The sequence below is a fragment of the Natator depressus genome, chromosome 13, assembly GCF_965152275.1.
Source record: "Natator depressus isolate rNatDep1 chromosome 13, rNatDep2.hap1, whole genome shotgun sequence".
Classification (NCBI taxonomy): domain Eukaryota; kingdom Metazoa; phylum Chordata; order Testudines; family Cheloniidae; genus Natator; species Natator depressus.
In genome coordinates, this window is record NC_134246.1 from 41295001 (window position 1) to 41303377 (window position 8377).

Sequence of the window (8377 nt, forward strand, 5' to 3'; positions counted from 1 at the left end):
AGGCCCCTACAGGGCCCAACCAAGCAAGGATAGGGGCTAGAATGCTGCCGTGCACTTGTAGAAGGTTTCTGCCCCCTAGAGCATGTGTGAGGGAGCAGGGGAAGAACTGTGACTCTGCTCAAGCAGCCCAACAGGCCTGGAACAGAGCCTGATCTATTTACCAGTCTGCACAGCTCTCCAGCTGCACACATTTCACACAGTTTTCCTGCTTCGCACGTTTTGCACTGCTGTCCTGTTCCAAACGTTTTCCACATCTCTTCTCTTGCACGCATTTTCAAAAGTTCTCTTGTGGCATGGATTTTTGCATGGCTTTCCCATCGCATGTGCTCTGCAGGGCTCTCCTTTGCATGCGTTGTGCAGGGCTCTCTTGTTACATATATTTTTGTTCTTCTCTCCTCTTGAACAGATTTTAAAGCTGGAATCAGGGGCAGAGTCTTGAGTCTCCCAGAATCAGCGAGAGCCCAGGGAGACCACAGGAGTCAGGGCAGCATATGAAATCCCTGGGAGTCAGGGCAGCCAGATGCTCCATTTCATCTTTAAAAAAAGTAAAACGGAAACAGTTTGATTTTTCCGAAATGTAAAATTTCACAATTTCGTTTCTGCAGGAAATTTTGAATTTTCAAGTTTTTATTCCAAATCACAAGGAGAACATTTTTTTTTAAACCCTGGAATTTTCCTGTGGGACAGAAATTCCCAAGCTGTGAGCAGCTCGACAGGGGTTGCGGGTTCTCCTCTTGAGTGTGCATTTTGCACATTTTCCCCGGCTCTCCTCTTGCACAGGGCTCCAGAATGTTGGCACCAAATACCTGCCATCACTTCTTGCAACATGTACCCCTCAGCTACCCACCTGCCTCTCCCACCATGTCCATTCTTACAGGGGCAATACACCCAAGACGGAACATGGTGGCACAGAATGAGAGCAGAGTGAATCAGTTCGTCCTTTCTGGCCTAAGCACCAACCATGCCCTGGAGCTGGTCCTGTTCGGCTTCTTCGCAGTCATCTACATGTTGATCCTGCAGGAGAACATGCTCATCGTCTTCACCATCACCTACGACCAATGCCTGCCCACCCCCATGTACTTTTTCCTCAGCAACCTCTCTTTCATTGACGTCTGCCACTCCTCAGTGGTGATGCCCAAGATGCTGGCTGACTTCCTAGTGGAGAGGAAGACCATCTCCTTTGGTGAATGCATTGCCCAGATGTTCTTCCTCCACCTCTTCGCCTGCACTGAGATCCTCCTCCTCACCGCCATGGCCTACGACCGCTAGGCAGCCATCTGCAACCCCATGCACTAGGGCACCATCATGAGCCGCAGGTTCTGCCTGAAGCTGGCAGTGGCCATGTGGCTGGGTGGGCTGGTTCACTCCATGACCCTGACCCTTAACCTCCCATACTGTGGCCCCAATGCCATTGACAACTTCTTCTGCAACGTCCCGTTGGTCCTCCAGCTGGCCTGCACTGACACCTATGTCTTTGAGGTGCTCATCGTCTCCAACTCGGGGCTCCAACTCCGTGGTCTGCTTTGTGGTGCTGGTGGTATCCTACACAGTCATCCTCATCTCCCTGAGGAACCACTTCTCCGAGGGGCGTCACTAAGCACTCTCCACCTGCGTCACCCACCTGACGGTGGTGACGCTCTTCCTGGGCCACTGCATCTTCATCTACCTCAGGCCAGCCAAGAGCCTGGCCGTAGACAAGGTGGTCTCGGTGTTCTTCATGGCCGCCACCCCGCTGCTTAACTCCGTCATCAACACCCTGAAGAACGAGGACATGCAGCAGGCACTGCGCAAACTGCAGGCGAGGCAGGTCAATTCCAGAGACAAATGACCCTGAGTTCCAAGGAATCGTTTTTGGGGCAGTTCTCTGGCCTGTGTCACACAGGAGGCCAGAATAGATGATCACAGTGGTTTCTTCTGGCATTTGTATCTATGACTCTATGAATATTTATCGCTTCTCCACCACCCATCACTGTTTTATCTGGGTATCTGTCCATCTTTAGGGATTTCTTCACTGCCATGATCACTCATGGTGTAACTTGAGTATCGCCCCCTAACCCAGCTCCCATACACACGCACCAATTTCTAGCTCAAGTTAAGTGGTGGTTTATGGTCAAGCTAACTGGCCCATTGGGGGATGGGGAGATGGGGGTTAAGCTTGAGTGCTGCTTACCAGAGCTAATAGAATAAATTATTTTTTGGTTCTCTGGCAGTCCCAAAAAATTATGTAGGGGGGAAGGGGAGGGATAATTTTGGGTAGAATGAAATGTCTCCTTCAATCTGAAACTGAATTTTTGTTTCATTTTTTTAACTTTAAAAAAAAACTTAATAAAATCAAAGTAAACTTTGACACAAAAACTTATCTCACATCAAAAAATCAAAACATTTTATTTTTAAAATGTCAAAATGAAACATTTTTATATTTTCAGAATGTTTTTTCCCTATCAGAACAATTCAGCAAAATAAACACGAATGCATGGTGAATGTTCATGGTGGAGTTCACGGCAGATAGGTCCATCAAAGGCTATTAGCCAAGATGGCTAAGCCTGAGACTGCCAGATGCTGGGACTGGACAACAGAAGATGGATCACCTAATAATTACCCTGTTCTGTTCATTCCTCCTGAAGCACCTGGCCCTGGCCACTGTCTGAAGACAGGCTACTGGGCTAGATGGGCCTTTGGTCTGACCCAGTCTGGACGTTCTTATTGTTAGGATATAGATATTCAGGCCTGTCTGCAAAGGCCTGTACTTTAAGAATTTAGGTGTATTCTTATCACTTGGCTAGTTAGAGGTATAAAAGAAAGAATCAAAATCACTGTCTGCCAGTGTAAGGTCTTTCTCTTACTGTGACAGTCTGAGGCCCTGTTCTTAGGCTAAGGCCTTTGGCTAAGCGACAGAGGCAGCCATAAGCTGGGAAGCGACCGGTCACATCCTCACATTCCAAACTAGTCACATTGAAAGAAGGTGCTATTGGGCTGTTAGGAATACAATCCTGTCCTGATAGTGCCTATCACCTCCAGAGAAAGGGAAGTGCCTAGAAGATGTAAAAGGAAATTGAGGTTGATAGTTTTCTGTCTGGTAAGAACTCACTTATCAATAGACACAGCTGGGAAACTCTTATGTCTTTAGAGATGTAGTTGTGAAATCCCCACTTCTGTATTGTTTTGTCATTATAGTTCCCAATTTGCTGTTGTTTATTGGCATGGTCTCTGTCTGGTTCTGTGATTGTTTCTGTCTGCTGTATAATTAATTTTGCTGGGTGTAAACTAATTAAGGTGGTGGGATATAATTGGTTAGCTAATCATGTTACAATATGTTAGGATTGGTTAGTTAAATTTCAGTAGAATGATTGGTTAAGGTATAGCTAAGAATATTACTATATAAATTAGGGGCAAACAGGATGTAAGTTGGGATTCGAAAATAAGGAAAAAGGAACTTGTATTTAAGCTTGCTGGAAGTTCACCCCAATAAACATCGAATTGTTTGCACCTTCGGACTTCGGGTATTGTTGCTCTCTGTTCATGCGAGAAGGACCAGGGAAGTGGGAGAGTGAAGGAATAAGCTCTCTAACACTTATGTTTCTTATTCTTATGTGTGAAATGTTTCCGTCAATCCAAATCTGCATTTTTCAGCAAAAATATTCAGGTGCTAGCCTGTCTCCGCCTGTTATCACAAGAAATATTTAGCCACTGGAGCTCAATACCTCATGGTACCACTGAGCGTTCGCAATGCAGCAAGTAAAACATTCTCCACCTGAACATTTTCTGTCAAAAAGGGACATTTTGTTGAATTTGAAATTTTCTATGGGAATGTGTCTATTTTGATGGGCAGGAGTGGGGAGGAGAAAGCATTTTGAGAAAGTCAAAATATTTCATTCTGACCTTGTCGGAATGAAACCTTTCGATGTTTCATTTTATTTCAAAATTTACTTCATTGTACATTACAGTATCAATTACAATTTACAATATTTTTTAAAACTGAAATCAGAACAGAACATTTTTATTGACCTGAAAGTGGGAAAGCTTGAACTTTTGTTGTTGTTTTTCGTTCTGATTTCAGAACGAAAACAAATTTCAAAATGTCCAGTTTTCCCGTGGCATGGAAATCCTGAGTATTGCCCAGCTCCACTGAGCAGGGCTTCATACAGTGCCACGTTGATATCATTATCCCTTTTGACATAGCGGCTAGTCCAAGTTTGGGGAGCTGGGGGTGTTCTGGTTGGGAGTCAGGGCAGCATAAGAAATCCCTGGGAGTCAGGGCAGCCAGATGCCAGGGAAATCAACAAGGGAGTCTGGTATTTTCGCTGATGGACTCGTGTTTATTGACAAGGAATGTACATTCCTGCTTCTCCAGACAAGGAGAGAAGCAAAAAACAGGGATAGCTTCTTTGCTCCTGACACCAAACTCTTTCAGCCAGCTGGTTCAGGCTGCATAGTTGGCTCTCCTTCTCTCTTGCTGCTGTCCCTTTCTAGCCTTGTGTCCCTTTGCTTGTGTTGTACCACAGACCTACAACAACAAATCCCTTTGGTGCTCTCTGCTCTCTGCTGGGTGGGCTCAAATACCCCATTTGTCTTCAGTGGGTTGGTTTAGCTGTCTCTTAAGGCTCATCTAATCTGTTCCGACCTCCGCCTCTGGTTTAACACATCTCACTTAACAAGATAGCTAAGGAGAACATCCAGAGTTGCATTAGATAGTTTGGAAGGGTCATTAACTCTCCGGGTTCTGAGCATAAACCCAACACTAACAGACAGAGGATAGGGGAAACTTTCCTCTAGGCGGTTTCCATCGCTGGTACCGGGCACTGTCAAGACAGAAATCTGGGCTGGATGGGCCCCAGTCTGATCTGGCCTGGCCATTCCTAGGTTGACAGGTCTAAACCCTAGGTGCATGAATGAGTGGGTAACTTAGAGCAGCTGGGAATCTGTCCCATTGACTCTAATGGAGCTATGGGTGATTTACACTACCTGGGGACCTGGTCCCCATTGACTCCAGTGGAGTTATGGCCAATTTGCACCAGTGTGGAATCTGGCCCCACTGACTCCAGTGGAGTTATGCCTGACTTACACCCATTGGGGATCTGGCCCCTTATCTCTGGTCCATGCCATTGCAAAGTCTCCAGCACAAGTCTGCATCCTTCTAATCAATTCCTCTGGGTCCCATTACAAGTTTTCGAAGGAAGTCCAGCTGGGCTGATGCTGCCTCCGGAACGAGTTGTTCAGGATCTAATTAAAAGTAGCAGCAGGAGTGTGATGAGGCACATGGAAGAGACAGAAGCAGAATCAGCTCTCAGGAGAGACTGCACCAGCCTGCTGGCGTAAGAAGTGACACAACGGTCCCAGCACGTCGCATTTGGGCTGTTCCACTGTCCAACTCTCCCTGCATTCCCACCAGTCATCGATGGACTGGAGTGACCCCTAGGGAACTAGTAATGTCCCACCTGCCCATAAACTCATCACCTATTCGAGCTTCTCACCCCCACCCAGACAAAGCCCCCAAAACTTGGGGATGGGGGTGAAATCTAAGAGGTCAAGCAAGGGCTGGGAGCCAGGACTCCTGGGTTCTATCCTCAGCTCTGGGTGGGGAGTGGGGTCTAGTGGGTTAGAGCAGTGGTTCTCAACCAGGGGTACGGATACCCCATGGAAGACCTCTGCATTCCCCCAGGAGGGGTTAGAAGGGGGTACACAGAGATCTTCCAGGAGGTCCATCAACTCATCTAGATATTGGCCTAGTTTTACAACAGGCTACAGAAAAAGCACTAGCAAAACCAGTACAAACTAAAATTTCAAACAGACAATGGCTTGCTTATGCTGCTCTATACACACCATACAGTGAAATGTCAATACAATATTTCTATTCCAGTTGATTTATTTTATAATGATATGGTACAAATGAGAAAGTCAGCCATTGTTCAGTTTGAGTGTGTTGTGACATGTCTGTATTTTTAGGTCTGATTTTGTAAGCGAGTCGTTTTTAAGTGAGGTGAAACTTGGCAGTACGCAAGACAAATCAGACCCCTGAAAGGGGAACAGTCATCTGGAAAGGTTGAGAACCACTGGGATAGAGCAGCAGGGCTGGGCGATAGGACTCCCAGGTCCTATTGCAAAATATTCCACTGAGTGACCCTTGGTAAACTCAGACATCTATGGTCACATGTGACTAGTTCTGAGACCCCACTCACTCAGCTCTGCTGGTGCCCCTCTATCCCAACCCACAGCCTCCCTGCACTCCCCACACCCTCCAGCTCAGTTAGTGTCCCTCAATCCCAACCCATAGTCCCCTGCTAGGCCAGCCCTGGGCTCCCCACGTGCTCTATTGAGCAGCACCTGACCTAATGGTGTGACAGATTCCAAAGTAAAATCTCTTCTAACTCCTGGTGAAATATGGCGGGGAACAGAGAATGCGCGGAAGAGAATTCCACAGCTGGAGTTTCCTGGCGCTTCTGGCTCCACAGAACTTTAAAGAAGAAGTACAGAGAAAAAAGGACTCTTGCAAAGTAACTTTAATCATGCGAGCTTGGGCCTTTGGATCAGTTAAGCCCAGGGATAATATCAGCCGATAGCATGTGCTCAGTTCATCGGACTCTGTGTCCAGGACCCAGAAAAGCTTTCTTTCCCTTCCTGCTTTGTTGTTACGTTCCCTTGGACTTACATCCGCTCAGCTTTATTGTTGTTGGTAACCACAGTAAAGAAAAAATGTGTTAATATTTGTGTATTTGTGTGTGTGTGTGTGTTTTTGTGTGTCTTCCAATCCATCCCTCTGGACCCCATTTCCCCATGCACTGGTCCATTCCTACCTTGGACGGTTCTCCTCCATATGGACCCCATCTGTCTGGACATTACCCTATTTCCCCCTGGAGAAGACCTGTCTCTCCCTCAGCTTCCTCATGGCCCCCTTCACCTCCTGGTTCCTCAGGGTGTAGATCACCGGGCTGAGCACTGGTGTCACCACTGTGTAGAAAACTGACACGACCTTGTCCAGCGAGAAGCTGGTAGCAGGGCGGATGTAGATGAAGATGCAGGGCCCAAAGAACAACCCCACCACCGCCAAGTGGGAAGCGCAGGTGGAGAGCGCTTTGTGCCGTCCTTCAGCGCTCTAGCTCCACAGAGAGACCAGGATCACCAGGTCAGAGCCTAGCAGGGCCAGGAAGCAGGTGAGAGAGATCATGCTGCTGTTCGAGACGATCAGCACCCCCTCAGGTAGGTGTCAGTGCAGGCCAGTTTGATGACAGGCGGCACGTCGCAGAAGAAGCTATTGATGATGTTGGGGCCACAGTAGGGCAGCCGGACGGTGAGCACTGTCTGCACCACGGAGTGGACAGTGGCTCCAGACCACAGCCCCCCACCAGCCAGGTGCAGGCTCACATGCTCATGAGCGTGGGGTACTGCAGCGGGTGACAGATGGCCACGTAGCAGTCGTAGGCCATGACGGTCAGGAGGAAGATCTCGGCGCAGGTGCAGAGGTGGAGGAAGAAAAGCTGGGCCACGCAGCCCCCGAAGGAGATGGTCTTCTCCACGGAGAGGAGATCAGCCAACATCTTGGGGGCCGAGAGTGAGGCGTGGCAGAGGTCAATGAAGGAGAGGTTCCCCAGGAAAAAGTACATGGGGGTGTGGAGGCGCCAGTCTTTGTCATCATCACCATGATGAGGACGTTCCCCACCAGGATGAGCAGGTAAGTGATGGAGAAGAGGGCAAAGAGGGCCAGCGGCAGCTCCCGGCTCTCGGAGAGGCTGAGCAATACAAAGTGCATCACCATGGTGACATTCTCCCCATCCATGCAGCAGGCTCTGCGGGGGAGATCCACGCACTGTCCCAGGCAGGGAATCACGGGGACGTGTGCCGAGCAGAGCTCTTCGCTGGGATCTGGGGGCAAGACGTTCAGAGCCTGGGCACGGGGGAGGTTCAAAGCCTGCTAAGGGATCTGGGGACTCATAATGAGTGGATGGGGGGATCCGATTCCCTGGGGGGGATTTGAAACACTTCAAGGCGGGTTTTTTTGAAACACTCTACAGGCGGTTTTTTAAAAAAGAGAGTGCCCAACTCCCATTTACGTTTGCAGTGCCTCACTCCCTTGGGCTCCCTTGGAAATCCCAGCCTGCTTGTGGAGGAGAAAGAAGGAAAGAAATATGCTGCGGTTATCACAAGAAAAATGTAGCGGGATGAGTTGCCCAACTCTGTTGACCTCCTTTGAAACGCCCGGCCAGAACTCCTGAAAGAATTGTTTTAAATTATTTTCGTCTTTCCTCTGCTGCCTGTGCCGACAGCCCGAGTTAAAGGGAAAATCTATAGATTTTTATAGAAGGGTTTCCAAGGGTTTCCTGAGCTTATATTTCCCAGCCGCTGATGGCGATGCTTTGTCACGTTACCCTTCTCGGCTCTCAAC

General features: G+C 48.3%; 2 pseudogenes; one reads left to right on the forward strand and one right to left on the reverse strand.

Moving 5' to 3' along the window:
* The first annotated feature begins 861 nt into the window (after positions 1 to 861).
* Positions 862 to 1828, forward strand: LOC141997570 (olfactory receptor 4E1-like; annotated as a pseudogene).
* A 5010-nt stretch (positions 1829 to 6838) lies between these two features.
* Positions 6839 to 7827, reverse strand: LOC141997571 (olfactory receptor 4E2-like; annotated as a pseudogene).
* Between the last annotated feature and the right edge of the window lie 550 nt (positions 7828 to 8377).